The following is a 14,751-nucleotide window of genomic DNA, read 5'->3' as shown; positions in this document are numbered from 1 at the left end:
TGCAGCAAGTGGCTGCTATCTACAGGGTCCTGTGCCCCCAGCTTCTTGCCACTGGGGAAGTGGCTAAACAGACTGTGGTTGCCACTGAAGCAAGTGCCCAGAAGGGGGAGCACAATGTGTGGCATGGATGGAGGGCTGTGTTGCTGATGAGGACAATGGTTCTTGGAGAAATGTGGGTCCTAGAGCAGGAGTGATGGTGGTGAGGCACCAATCAAAGAGGGTGCACTAACATGCAGAACTAATTTCCAAGACAGTCAGCAGGAGGTGCCAGAGTGGGGGGGTGAACCCTCTTACACCATCAGTGCATCACTTCATATGTGTGGTTTTTAAATAAAGATAAACACATAAGGCACAACTGGGGAGCTGTATGCAAACACAATTTTTCAGTACATCTACTTACATCCATCCATAATGAAACCCCACAGGTCTTGTCCAACAGTGGACCATGCCCCATTTCAAAACTCAGTCATCTCATCCATAATTAAAGTTATAACAATCAGCCCCCCCCCCCCCATTCATTGCATACAGAGAGAGCTCCTCACTTACTATTATCATTGCTGTAAAAACACATTCATAAATGTATTCACGTTCATCCATAGGTCCACACAAGGCCAGAATGTGGCAACACAGACCGATTTCTGTTGCATGTGTGCACCCTGCTCCAGCTGTCACATGGGCACTGTCTGGCTAAGTGTATCGGTTCAGCAATCAATTGCTGCCATAGGTTTATTCAGGGGCCAATGGCTCACCTCTGGCTGCACAAAGGTTGTGAAGAGCACAGCAAGCTATGGTAGTGTGGACAGCATTGATTAAACTGGAATCCAAATGGTTCTGTAAATAGCACTAGGGGGATTTCAATCTGCCAAATGCACATTCGATCAGCATTCTGCACCTGCTGAGATCATAATTAAACCACCTTTTGCCAGGGCCTCTGAGATGAGGCTATGGGTCTATAAGCCATGGCAAAAGTTTGTACAGGAGGTCCCCTAGAACAACAGTGGGGACAGGTACTCCATTTATGATGATGTCATTTGGTGGGAATAGTGTCCTGGCCTACCCCTGAAGGTAGACTCCTGATCAGCAGAAAATCCTGGCGTCTTGAATTGTTCAGTTCATCCCTTTAGCGGGACAGTTACCCTGCTCCTGGGGAGAAGGGTAGGTGGATTGTGGCCACAGCTGTGGCTGCCTCCCCAACCAATCAGGCCACACCTGGCCCAGATATAAGGGCTAGAGAAGGAGCTGGGTCAGTCTCACTCCAGCGTTGGAGGGGGAAGGACCTGGTTGCCTGGGAGCACAGGGTACCTGGAGCTGAGCTGAGCTGAGCTGAGGACGGGGGGCACTCCAGGCTAGCAACTCCCCAGGCTGAGGCCTTGTTAAAGGCTTAAGGAGGTACTGGGGCTGCAGAGGTGTAGCCTGGGGATAGGCAGAGGCAGCTGGTCCAATCCCCTCACCAATGAGTGGCCATTACAGACTGCAGACTGCCCCAGAGGAAGGGGGCTAGATGACGACTGGCGGTTGCCACTGAGGCAAGGTGAACATAGGGGTTGGGGTTCCCCTGGGAGGACAGACCCAGAGTGTGGGGGGACTGCTGTGGGCAGAACCCCAAGGGAAAGGGGCACCAGGGTCGGGGAGGGACACGGGGCCTGCGGCAGCTGAGACACTAGCCAGCAGTAGGTGCTCCAAGGCTGGAAAGAGCTAATTCCCGGAATGACCAGCAGGATGCACCGCGGCTGTGAGTGCTTGACCTGCTACTATCTCACACAGGCATTCATAAATTGGCCTCTGTCCACAAGAGCCTGCATAACAATGGACTAGTACTCTCTGCAGTTTATGTACCCATGTGCTCCTTGGGCACATGAGTCCCATCAATGGTCCCTGATGCAGTTTGGAAACTCCATTGTCTCAAAACCAGCAATTACTTAAGGGATCTTGTGTATCCCCACCACCTTTGGGTAAACCACACGTCTGCCTGCCTGCCTCAGATACCTCCACCACCACCTTACTCAGTTGACTTCCCAACAGCAAAATGGTTAGCAACCAATCTGTAGCAGTCTGGAGTAACCAGCTTCCAGATGGTTACAGCAACCTGCTTCTGGACCACCCTCATGGGTGTGTCATGACACTGGAGGGTCAGGGAAAGCTGCTCACAGAGCTCCAGAACAGAAATGTAGTGTTCTTCTTGTGAAAGTTCTGGACCCACTGCTGGTCATCCCAGGTCCTCATGATGACACGATCCCACCAGTCCATGCCTGCGGCCGTGCTCCCAAATTGCTGGTCTACATAGGGGGCATCAGTGGATATACCGAGAGTTGTGAGCTGCATCAGCCAATGCGAGTCTGCCATGTCTGTATCATTGTCCTCCTCTTCCTCCAGGACTTCAGTAGGTCAGAAAATGCTGCTGAAATGTCCACCAGTGTCTCATGGATGCTCTGCCCATATCCTAAGACAGGAGTGAAAGCCCAAGCAAGACAAGTTCTTCATATCGTGACTCCCCCATTTGCTGTCTCTGGTTGCCAGGAGCATGCAGACCCAAAAGATGGCTCAGCAGAATGCGTTGGTTGGCTGAGACAACTTTCGAAGCGTGCGGGGCAGACAGTCAAGTTTTCCCACACTGCAGCACACGGAACTAGAGCAGCTACAGCTGGCGAGGGTGCTAGGAAACCTGGGATAGGCTGGTTTGACTCTGGTCTGTGCAATGCAGTGTAGACACCTGAGAGACCCAGATTCTGAAATAATAAGTCTGGAATCAATATTCAGTGTGGATACTCAAGCCCAGGTTTACAAACACTGAGCCAGTGGGCTCAAGTCCCACTGGCCTTCGGCTTATGTTGCAGTGTAGACATACCCTTAAAATGTCAGGCTTTCAATGTTTTCCTCCTTAGCAGAGCTGAAAGATTCACATCGGTGTAGTCCAGCTAGGACTCTGTGTGGGGGGAGGGAAGTTTTAAAAAGGCAGGAGCCACCCTCTGTAGCATATCCTGCCTGAGACTGTTGTTGCCCATAGACTACACTGAAAATGAGAATTAATATGAGCAACAATTACTAGAGATGCTTGAGAAATTTTTTCTACCAAAACATCCCCTCCCCCATCCCCGAAAATGGCTTTTTGGCCAAAAACAATTTTCTTTCTGCTCTGATTTTTTTCTGGTTTTTCAATAAAAAAATACAAACTGAGACAGTCAACTTTGTGTGTATATATAAATATGCTGGAAAGATTTTTTTGAATTTTCAAAAACTGGAATTTTCAGATTTCAAAAAAATTGTGGGACATTTAAAAAAATTGTTATGGGCATTTTTCAATCAGCTCTAACGATCACAGTACCTCTGGCAGCAGAACTGGTGCAGGTGTTTTGCAGACTCTGGAAGGCTCTTTTGCAGGGCTAGGTTAAGATAATTCACGGCAAAGAGTGGCAAGCAGGTGCTTTCTCCTAGAGCGCTTCCATCTTGGGGCTTCAGAAGCTAGACTTTCATTCCCTAAAAAATAAAATCTAACCTTTACAGCTGTGCAGATGAATTTTAAAACATCACTGAAATGTAAACTGATACAGTGACACCTGACGGAGTCTGCAGACAGTCTGAAACTCAGCTCAGAGCAGAGTGAAATCCCTCCATTCATTTGAATGGGACATTACCTCCGCAGTGTATGACAAGTTAAACATCACTGTCATTAACTGCTGATCAAAGGACCGGGACAACCATGATGAACATCTGTTCAATTTGCTGTGAGTGCCATCTCATTTTGCCAACGAGAGAGGATAGAGCTTTGTTTGTGACCAGAGCTTGGGTTGTGGGTGAAGTTTGAGGGACTACCACCACTTATTTCCCCTCCCAGCCTGGTCTTTCATCTTATACAGCATCATCCTTGACACACTGATTCAGCAGGAAGGGGAGTCTTATTTTCTACAATAGCCATCAGCTGAAGATGAACTTCCCCCTTTTGGCTTCTGAAATGTTCAGGGCACAGTTGGTTCTATACTCCAATGTACCCAAGCCCTTGTTTTAGCACGTTTTTCCATGTCCTGAGCCTCCACTGCCATCTTAGCACATTTTTATCATGCTGCGGCGATGAGCGCCTCGACTTTTCAGTTGAATCTTCAGTACAGAAAGCTTAAGTAGCAGAGCTCTGATTACCAAGAGCTAACATCTTCCTTTCCAGGCTTGCTTTTTAACTATTTCCAGGTGTAAAGCTTTCTGGCAAAGCTTTCTGACAATGAAGTGGCGGAAGAGGCAGCCTGCTGTTTTTCTGACAAAGACGACGGTCCCACATCTGTGTAAGTGCCTTTTATATTACATCATAAGCCTGCCTCTGTCAGCATAGCTGCATCTACGGGATGGGGGTGGGGTGGGGGTGTTGTCAGCAAAGCTGTGTCAAGCAGGGGGTGTGGCTTTTCATACTCCTGACTGACAAAGCTACCCTGGCATAAGTTTTAAGGGTAGACCAAGTTTCAGACAATACTAGGGCTCCTATGGGATTCCAAAGCCCCTACCTAGCCTCCTTTTGAGTTTGCTTGAGGTCACATTGCAGTTATACAAAGTCTCCATTAGATGGCGCTGTACTACAGGTAGCAGCTCTACAATATCCACGCTCAGCGGAGGAGGAACAAGAAGCCCTTGTTTCTTCATTGTTCTCCATTCTTCAAAGCGCTATTAGCGGCAAGGGCTGTTCAGGAATCTCTCCAGAGCTCCTGTTAATGGTACTGCATTGGGTACAGCTGCAGTAGCCAATGATCCTTCCTCATCCCGCATCCACTATTTTATTACAATAAAATTATTAGTTTAATTTCTTTGCTGCAGCCGATTCAATGCAGTGATCACATACCGCTGTATTGAACAGCTGCTGTTGATTCCTTGTTCTTCTCTCTTTATGAAGGGTATGGGGAAAATACAGCTTTCCTATATAGTTAAGTGGTAAGGGGCGGGACTTAAATATTTTTAAATGAACTAAATACATCTTTTGGCTGTTGAATATCTGCTGCTGAAAGGGAGAGGAGATATACCTGGGGGAGGGATTTGACATTTATTGATTTGATCAAATTGATATGAAGGATTTTAAAATCAACCTCTCCCCCCCCCCCACCCTTCACATCCCCCACAGCTGGGACTCCGCATTCTTTGGGGGCTGTGGTCGCTGCACGCGCCATGCTATGACATTGCCTCTAGGCCAGCACCATGATCTGGGGGCTCCATAGCCGCAACAGTCAAGGAATTGGCCAGGTTTTTGTTTGCTTGCTTTATTTTTAAGTATATGGTGCACTTTTGAAGATCTGATTTCCTTTAGCCCCCGATTTTCTTGCAGGCCCCTGATTTTGGAGCCCATCCGGCTCCTGGGCCATCCTGCAGCATAAAGTAGAACAACCTGTGGGCTGCACTACCTTCTGCTCGACTTCCTATGGCCCCAAAGGACCATTCTCACAGCCAGAGAACACTGAGGGCATAGGTTTGCCCTGGCCATGCCTCTTTTCTCTGTCTGCACCCCTACTCTGGGTGGGTGGCATGGGAACCATTATGGCTGCCCTATGCTAGCAGAGGGTTCATTAAAAAAGGAAGAAAGCTCCACGGGCCAGTTCAAATGGCTTTAAGGCTGCTGAGCGCAGACAGCAGCCTTGATAGACCAGAAAATCTGGTGAGCCATAACAATTTAGGTCTTTGGGATCTACAATACTTATAAAAATCTTGATGCATGCTGGGACATCAAGTGAAGCAGGGGTTAGCTGTCTGAAGCTCTGATAGGACTTGAAATGAAAGCCAGTGGGTAACTTTAAACCCATGTAGATCCTGGATGCTCCCTCATGTCCTTGACCACTTGGGACATTCTGCAGCTAAAATATATATTTAGTTCATTTCAAAAGATATTTGTGGGTCATCTTTAAAATCATTTTCTTTAAAGCTCTTTAACTCCATGTTGTCTCAGACTGAGGTTGTTTAAATTACCCTATGACCCCCTCCAGGATAAAATCTTTGCCTTTCTGGACTAGACTGGAAGCCAAATCCCAAGCCCAGATGTTTTGCTGTAGAGCAAAATGAGATTTTGGATGCCAGTTCAGCAGATCACGGAAGCACATGCTTAAATCCCACTAACTTCAATAGGACTTTTGATTTAGTTGGGGTTGGTCCTGCCTTGAGCAGAGGGTTGGATTAGATGACCACCTGAGGTCTCTTACAACCCTGATATTCTATGATTCTTCTGTGACTTACTCCCTTTGCTGAACGGGTGCTCTTAGTCCTCTGAGGCCATCATGAACTCACAAGTGAAATGGCTTTAAGCTCAAGCACTAGTTGGTCCAGCCTCCATGAGTGTCGACACAGCAAAGAAAACCCTGCAGTCAAGTTAGGGGCAGTGCTTTTGAGACCCATGGTACCAAGTCTCAGAGCCAGGGTCAAATGACTTGGGCTTGCAGGGCATAGACTGTGGGGCTAAAAATAGCAGTGTGGACATGCCTGCCTGGGCTGGAGCCCAGGCTCTGAGAGCTGGCAAGGAGGGAGAGGGTCTCAGAGCCCAGGCTCCAGCTTGAGCAGGATCATCTACACTGCTATTGTTAGCCCCGCAGCCTGAGCCCAAGTCAATTGACCTGGACTCTGAGATTTGGCCCTGCGGGTACTTTATCACAGCGTAGACAGCCTCCGAACCACTGCCCATAACTTAGCATAAGGCCTCAAGGGACTGAGCCATCAGAGTCTAAAATAATTCTGGACCTAGATATGGTGCTCCCAGCAATTCATCATGGAGGTAAGTGGCAGGGCAGTTTAAAGATACTCTCAGAGCAGCTCATTTGACTGTACTAGACTTTTTTTAAAAAAGATTTCCATCTCTCTCCCTGTTAAGCCTTCATTCTTTATAACCACCACTATTCATTAAAAGTGGAATGTCTGCACAATAAATTGTTCTAATCATGAAACTGCATGAGCATTAATGTAAAACCCTTAATGGGACACATTGCACATTTATATGCAAGTCAGAGAAACTTGAGCTAGTCTAATTGCTTCAGTTGTGCTTCATAGTTTCCATCTGCAGCATAATGATTCTGAAGTAGAGTAGCTGCAAACTGCATTGACTGCAAGTGTAATGGATTGAGCCTAGGGCTCGGAACCTGGAATTCCTGAGTTCTAATCCCACTACCCTTACAATGTGGCACTGGGCAAGTCACTTAGGCCAGAATTTATAAATGTGCATGTGTAAGAGCATGAGCCCATTGACTTTTGGGACCTACTTAGGTGATTTTCAAAATGCCCCTTCCCCTGGTTGTGATTTTCAAATCCAACTAGGAGGTTTAGCCATATAGAATATGTCTACATTGCCACCAGACTCAGACTCAAGCCCTACACCTCACTTCCATCTATACACAAATCTCTTAGACCCAGAGTTCTAGGACCTTGCGAGGGTGGAGGGTCCAAGCCTGAGTCAAGGTGGAACCCAGGGTTCAAGCCTTATCATTTTGCACTGCAGACACAGCCCCCAAGCAATCAACAACCCCTTTTTCCTCCCCGCGACACACAAGCACATTCAGAAAGGCACTATTCTTCCTTTTCCATTGGCCATGCAAGTCCATAATGTGGGAGCACAGAGCATCCCTGATTTCTGTTGCCTGGGTGCATCCAGCTTCACCTATGGCAGGTGCTCTTTCTGGCTGAGTGGACTGGTTCAGCAGCCCCTCACTGTCATAGGCCCATTCAGGGGAAATGGCTCACCTCTGGCTTCACAGAGATTGTGAACAGCACAGCAAGCCACAGTACTGAGGACAGCATTATCGTATTGGAATCCAGACAGGTCTGTAGACATTGCCAACAGGATTTCCATCTGCCAAATGCCCATTCAACCCCCCTGCTACCCCTGCTGGGAGTGTAATTAAACCTTCTTTTGCCAGGGCCTCACTGATCTGGTCACATGTCCTTGTAGAGTCATGGCAGCCATTACTCACAGGCTGTTTGGAGTGTTCTCAGGAAGGCTCACCAGGTGGGAGATAAGCTTTTCCTGAGGCCTGTTGTTCTTCTTAATAGCCCATTGCCAAGTGGGCGTTACCCAGGTGTAACTACATTTGAAGTACTGATTCATAGTCAATATCCATAACTTCAGAGACAAAAATGATCATATTCTGCAAACCATAACTTTTCCAGTGACACCTCACAGGACTTGTCTTGCATGAAATGCATCATGTTTCATGTTTCATAAGTCAAGGCAAAAGGGGGTATGCAGGGTCCCCCACAATAACAGGGGAACAGTAACTAATTGTTTGTGACATCACACGTTGTGATTAGTGCCCCAGCCTGCCCAGGAACGTAGATGCCTGATTATCAGACAATCCTAGCATCATGCACTTTTCCAGTGCAGTAAACACAGATGGTCATCAATCATCCCCTATGGTCCAGAAGTTCCGGTCTACATAAAGGGTGTTAAAGCTGATTCTCCACTCTGGGCCCTGATTGGCTGCTCCCTGTGGCCTCCCTCATTGGCAGCTGTCCTGCAACCACTCTAGGCCACTTGGAGGACTTCTCTTCTGCTCCTCTCTGGGACTGGGTGTGGCAGGACCGCAGAGTCTTCCGAAGGTCCTCAAAGGGTCTGGTACACCCTATCACATAAACCTTCAACAAAATATCTTTGGGGAAGGGGGAAGAGATCCAGTTCCCTGAAGCACCTTGCCTACCACACAACACTAAAAAAAAGATATCTGTAAGACCTGGACACCAGTATTGTATTTCAACAAAAAAAACAATAGACTTATTTGTCATATTAACTTGCAGACTGTTCTTGTTTTTATCTTGCTGCCACTGTGTGGAAAGTAAAGATGTTTCTGTTCTGTTTTTAAGTGCACCAATAATAAAAAGACATTTTGAAAAATACACATCTGGGGATTCAGGGATCAAAGTCTGATTTTTGCATGAAGCATATTAGGGTCTAATTGTTCCCTGGCTTCCCACCCCGTGTGACCCCATTAATGTCAGGGATAAACCTGAGTAGAAAGTGGCCTTTAGTGTAGTTAGGGGTTTCTTTTGGGAAAAAAAAAAAAAGAATAAATACAGCTCACAAATTTGTCTGACTAAAACCTGACCTTCTGCTGATCTTATATCTTGTGCTTTTGAAACACTTGAAAGGCAAAGCAGAAACTGACAAATGACTTGAATAGGACAACTACATCATTTTGTATATAGAATGGGTGCAAAGTGCATCTACAGTGCCATTAGCAAGAATGGACTGGAATCATGCTGTCCCAAAGTGTTTGTGACTCTCACAAATGTCTGAGACTATTGACTGCAGCGTGACAGTGGATGGATGAGCCAGTGCTTGTAAATCATCCTCCATTTGACGTTTCTCCAGGGCAAACCTGAATAATAGGCCACAGTGTATTAACTTGAGTTTTTATGATACAGCTATGGCAATACATGACATATATAAACATTAACAGGCCTAGGGCCTAATCCAAAACGCACTGAAATCAGCGGGAGTCTTTCCATTGACTTCAATGGCCTTTGGATCAGACTCCTGGTAAGGAAATACTGGATACGCTGCACCTACCTATGATAGATGCTCAAAACTCCCATTGACATCCAAGGCAAATTTGTGCGCTGAGCAAGGACAGACTATTGCTTATACCAGTTCCTCAGTCCCCAAATGAAGGGGAAAAGCCCCTTAGGAAATTTCTGAATGATGTAAAAGTGGCAAAGAGTCCTGTGGCACCTTATAGAATAACAGACGTATTGGAGCATACCTGCCTCTGGAAATTTCCACTACATTCATCCGACGAAGTGGGTATTTACCCACAAAAGCTTATACTCCAATAAGTCTGTTAGTCTATAAGGTGCCACAGGACTCTCTGCCGCTTTTACAGATCCAGACTAACACAGCTACCCCTCTGATACCTGAATGATGTAGGCATCCAAGTCTCATTTACTCCTAATCCCCTTCCTCCTGCTGTTCCTTCCATGCATTCAAAAGTTCCTCTCAAATGTTGATAGCCAAATTATAGCCAGTTCTGTTTTCACCAGAGAGATCCATGGGCTTTGGATCAGGTTCAAAGCATGTAACTCAATGGAAAGACTCTCACTGACTTTGATGTGCTTTCAGATCAGGCTCATTAGTAGCCTGGTACTGGTTTCAATTAAGTCTCTGGAGAAATTCTGATTTCAGTGGGAGCAGGATTGGACTCTATAGAATATAAACCACTGAACTTTTGAAAAATACCCTCTCACTATTTCTATTGATAAGACAACGAGAAGGATTTGTACTTTTTCTTGTAGTCCTTTGGGCCAAGATCCTCAGTGGTATTTAAGCATCGAACTCCCACTGATTTCAATGGGAGTTAGAGGCCTAAATACCATTGGCCTTGTCAACACTGGTTCTCCACTTGTAAAATAACTACCTTCTCTTCATGTGTCAGTATATTTATGCCTGCATTTGTAATTTTCACTCCATGCATTGGAAGAAGTGGGGTTTTTTACCCATGAAAGCTTATGCCCAAATATGTCTGTTAGTCTTTAAGGTGCCACCGGACTCCTCGTTAAAGACCATTGAGGATCTGGGCCTTGGTGCCTATAAATTCAAAGCTCTTGCTGGACTTGCTAATGCACTTTCCATTAGGGCACTGTCATGAAATCCAAGCTTTTGGCTCATGGGGTTAAAACTGCTTCACTTCAGTATTTTTACAAGCATAAACCTAATGATTTCTATCTCTGCTGCATGAGAACAATCACAGCAAGTACATGAGCAAAGAAATTCTTGCCAACTCAAGTGAAGTTAAGAATAAGGGAAAAATACATACAACATAAGTTAGCTTGAGTCCAAACAAAAGAAAATCCAACATGTCTGTATGGTATTTATGATTTGAGAAGAACTAGTATTTAGTTTTGTTCAGTATCATAATTAAGAAGTGGGATTGTACTTAGTAATCCTGCTATAGTTCTCACAGTGACACAAGCCATCTATCCATTGACATTACATAGAAAACCCAGCTCTGTGGATGCTGGGTTACAAAAATTTTGAAGGTTTCTGTATTTCTGACTGATTCTAAAATAAGAGAGACAAAAATGTCTCATCTCCATGGCTGCAGAATGCCATGTATGGGTTCCCACTCCAGACACGCATATATACAAAGTAAAACTTCCTCTGATGGCAGTATAGGGAAGATGGTCAACTGGTGACAAGACAGCCCACGCACACTCGCACATGCGCTTTTTCTCTAGAATATGCATGTTTTGAATGCATATTGTTGCCCCTTTGGCCTGAGCTAGGGCCAGCCTTACAGGTGGGCAATGTGGGCGACCGCCCAGGGTGCCGTGGTCAGGGGGTCAACTTCTGAGTGCTGCAAGCTGGTGGGCTTTGGCTGCCAGAGCGGGGGGGAGTGTGGGTGAGCTGGGAGCTGGAGCCCCTGACCAGCCAGGCTGGAGACGGGCAATGCTGCCCGGAGCTGCCAGCCTGGCGGGAAGGCGCAGACAGGAGGCTTGCCCCTGCAGAGCCAGAGGGCCAGCCCCTAGGTTCCCCCTTCCTGTGGGCATGGGCGGTGGCCGCGCACTTGCTGATAGATGTTCAGGAGGTGTATGGCCAGGGGAGCCTCTGAGCTCAGAAACTCTTCTCTGTGCAACCTTTGGGGTCTTGTAGGGCTGTTCCCATTAGGAAAAGAAATTGATGGTACAAGTCAAATGTATTCTCAGTGTAATCTTATTTACAACCCTCTTCCCCCGAAACCCTGGAAATTCTGTTTCCTGAATATAGTAGCAACAACCAAGAGCAAGCAGTTTCCCTGGGCAGAAATCCCTAAGTCTGCCTTTTCAGCATCCTCAGTGCCCCAGAAGCTCTGTCCCTCTGCTTCCTCTCAGGGTCATACTCACAGCTGCTTCTCTTGGCTTTCTGCCTCCAGCACACACAGGGTTTATCTTCACTGCTGTCAGGAGGTGCGCTTGCAATATATGTAGACACACCTGAGCTAGCGTCGATCTAGCTACAATGAAGCTAACTTGAGGAACGACAGCAGTGAAGTCGTGGCAGCTCTGGCTAGCTGCTTGAGTATGTACCTAGGGTGTTGGGTGGGGCTAGCTAGCCTGTGCTGCCCAGGGTTTCACTGCTATTGTTACTCAAGCTTGATCTAACTAGATCTAAGTAGCTCAGCGACGTCCATCTACATGTGGTGCAATCACACCTTCCAACCGCAGTGCAGACATACGAGCAGCTCCCACCAATAGTTTAGCACTTGCCTTTGCAACAAGGAAAATCCATTTTAATCTGAGTTAGCTCAGGCATGCCATGAAGGCTATTGCTTTGGGTAGCTGCTACCATTATCTGCAGCTTTTTTTAACCACATAAAGGGGCTTGATTGCTCCTTCCGTTGTGCCTGAAAGAGTGCTCCACACACCCAGTGGCTCAGATGAACTCTGTGTTTGGATTCACCTGATGGCAGCCCAGTAGCACCTTTCAGTATAACAACATTAATTCTTTGTTTTTCCTGGTCCTTCAGCACTCCATGTTTTCAATTCCGCCATATCTCCTCAATATTTCTTAACCCAGCAACACCCAGGAGAGTATCTGTAACTTGGCAAATATCATCAAGGGATGAAAGGAAGATATTAGTGTATGTGAGAGAGCTGCCCATGTCCGTTGTGGTACTTTAAAGCAAGGAAAATCCAGTGGAAAGCCTGGTAAACACAAAAATAACCTAATACATCCAGCGACTGATGAGGTTCTCAGATATTATGGTGATGAAGGACAATCAGTATAAAAGAGTTACAGACTCCTAAATAACCTAAAGAAAATCATGGAAAAATCATGGAGCAGGTCCTCAAGGAATCAATCCTGAAGCACTTACACGAGAGGAAAGTGATCAGGAACAGTCAGCATGGATTCACCAAGGGAAGGTCATGCCTGACTAATCTAATCACCTTCTATGATGAGATTACTGGTTCTGTGGATGAAGGGAAAGCAGTGGCTGTATTGTTTCTTGACTTTAGCAAAGCTTTTGACACGGTCTCCCACAGTATTCTTGTCAGCAAGTTAAAGAAGTATGGGCTGGATGAATGCACTATAAGGTGGGTAGAAAGTTGGCTAGATTGTCAGGCTTAACGGGTAGTGATCAATGGCTCCATGTCTAGTTGGCAGACTGTATCAAGTGGAGTGCCCCAAGGGTCGGTCCTGGGGCCGGTTTTGTTCAATATCTTCATAAATGATCTGGAGGATGGTGTGGATTGCACTCTCAGCAAATTTGCGGATGATACTAGACTAGGAGGAGTGGTAGATACACTGGAGGGCAGGGATAGGATACAGAGGGACCTAGACAAATTGGAGGATTGGGCCAAAAGAAATCTGATGAGGTTCAACAAGGATAAGTGCAGGGTCCTGCACTTAGGACGGAAGAACCCAATCCCCCGTTACAGACTAGGGACCGAATGGCTAGGCAGCAGTTCTGCGGAAAAGGACCTAGGGGTTACAGTGGACGAGAAGCTGGATATGAGTCAGCAGTGTGCCCTTGTTGCCAAGAAGGCCAATGGCATTTTGGGATGTATAAGTAGGGGCATAGCCAGCAGATCGAGGGACGTGATCGTTCCCCTCTATTGGACATTGGTGAGGCCTCATCTGGAGTACTGTGTCCAGTTTTGGGCCCCACTCTACAAGAAGGATGTGGAGAAATTGGAGAGAGTCCAGTGAAGGGCAACAAAAATGATTAGGGGTCTGGAATACATGACTTATGAGGAGAGGCTGAGGGAACTGGGATTGTTTAGTCTGCAGAAGAGAAGAATGAGGGGGGATTTGATAGCTGCTTTCAACTACCTGAGAGGTGGTTCCAAAGAGGATGGTTCTAGACTATTCTCAGTGGTAGAAGAGGACAGGACAAGGAGTAATGGTCTCAAGTTGCAGTGGGGGAGGTTTAGGTTGGATATTAGGAAAAACTTTTTCACTAGGAGGGTGGTGAAACACTGGAATGCGTTACCTAGGGAGGTGGTAGAATCTCCTTCCTTGGAAGTTTTTAAGGTCAGGCTTGACAAAGCCCTGGCTGGGATGATTTAATTGGGGATTGGTCCTGCTTTGAGCAGGGGGTTGGACTAGATGACCTCCTGAGGTCCCTTCCAACCCTGATATTCTATGATTCTAAAGGTGGCAATTCTTCAACAAAAAGACTTCAAAAACAGACTCCAACGAGAAACTGCTGAATTGGAATTAATTTGCAAATTGGATACAATTAACTTAGGCTTGAATAGAGACTGGGAGTGGTTGAGTCATTACACAAAGTAAAACTATTTCCCCTTGTTTAATCCGCCCCCCCCACCCCCACTGTTCCTCAGACGTTCTTGTTAACTGCTGGAAATGGCCCACCTTGATTATCACTACAAAAGGTTTTCTCCCCCACCCCCCCCACTCTCCTGCTGGTAATAGCTTATCTTAAGTGATCACTCTCCTTACAGTGTGCATGATAAACACCCATTTTTTCATGTTCTATGTGTATATAAATCTCCTCACTGTATTTTCCACTGAATGCATCCGATGAAGTGAGCTGTAGCTCACGAAAGCTTATGCTCAAATAAATTGGTTAGTCTCTAAGGTGCCACAAGTACTCCTTTTCTTTTTGCGAATACACTAACACGGCTGCTACTCTGAAACCTAAATAACACTGTAAAACTCTGCCCAATTTCTCACCAGGTTTGCATCTTGTATATATTTTGTAAACGTGGTTATTTGGACCCTTACATACAGTGTGGCTTCTTCATACTAGTACTGTTGTCTAAAGGGTAAAAGACACAAGGCTGTTCTAGAGAGAGTGGAAGGTAACTGGGATG

The 14,751-nt window shown here is 46.2% G+C and overlaps 1 long non-coding RNA gene across 1 annotated transcript in view; it reads right to left on the bottom strand.

Annotated features, from left to right (window-relative positions):
• The window catches only part of LOC141982094 (uncharacterized), a 33,030-nt gene that overhangs the window by 3,619 nt on the left and 14,660 nt on the right, over positions 1–14,751 (bottom strand). The window contains exon 2 of the long non-coding RNA XR_012637955.1: positions 3,323–3,474. This is a non-coding gene — a long non-coding RNA (uncharacterized LOC141982094). The remainder of the gene's footprint in view (positions 1–3,322; positions 3,475–14,751) is intronic.

The sequence above is a fragment of the Natator depressus genome, chromosome 2, assembly GCF_965152275.1.
Source record: "Natator depressus isolate rNatDep1 chromosome 2, rNatDep2.hap1, whole genome shotgun sequence".
Lineage (NCBI taxonomy): Eukaryota > Metazoa > Chordata > Testudines > Cheloniidae > Natator > Natator depressus.
Note: the sequence above shows the minus strand (reverse complement) of the source record. Positions and strands in the feature narration are given on the sequence as shown.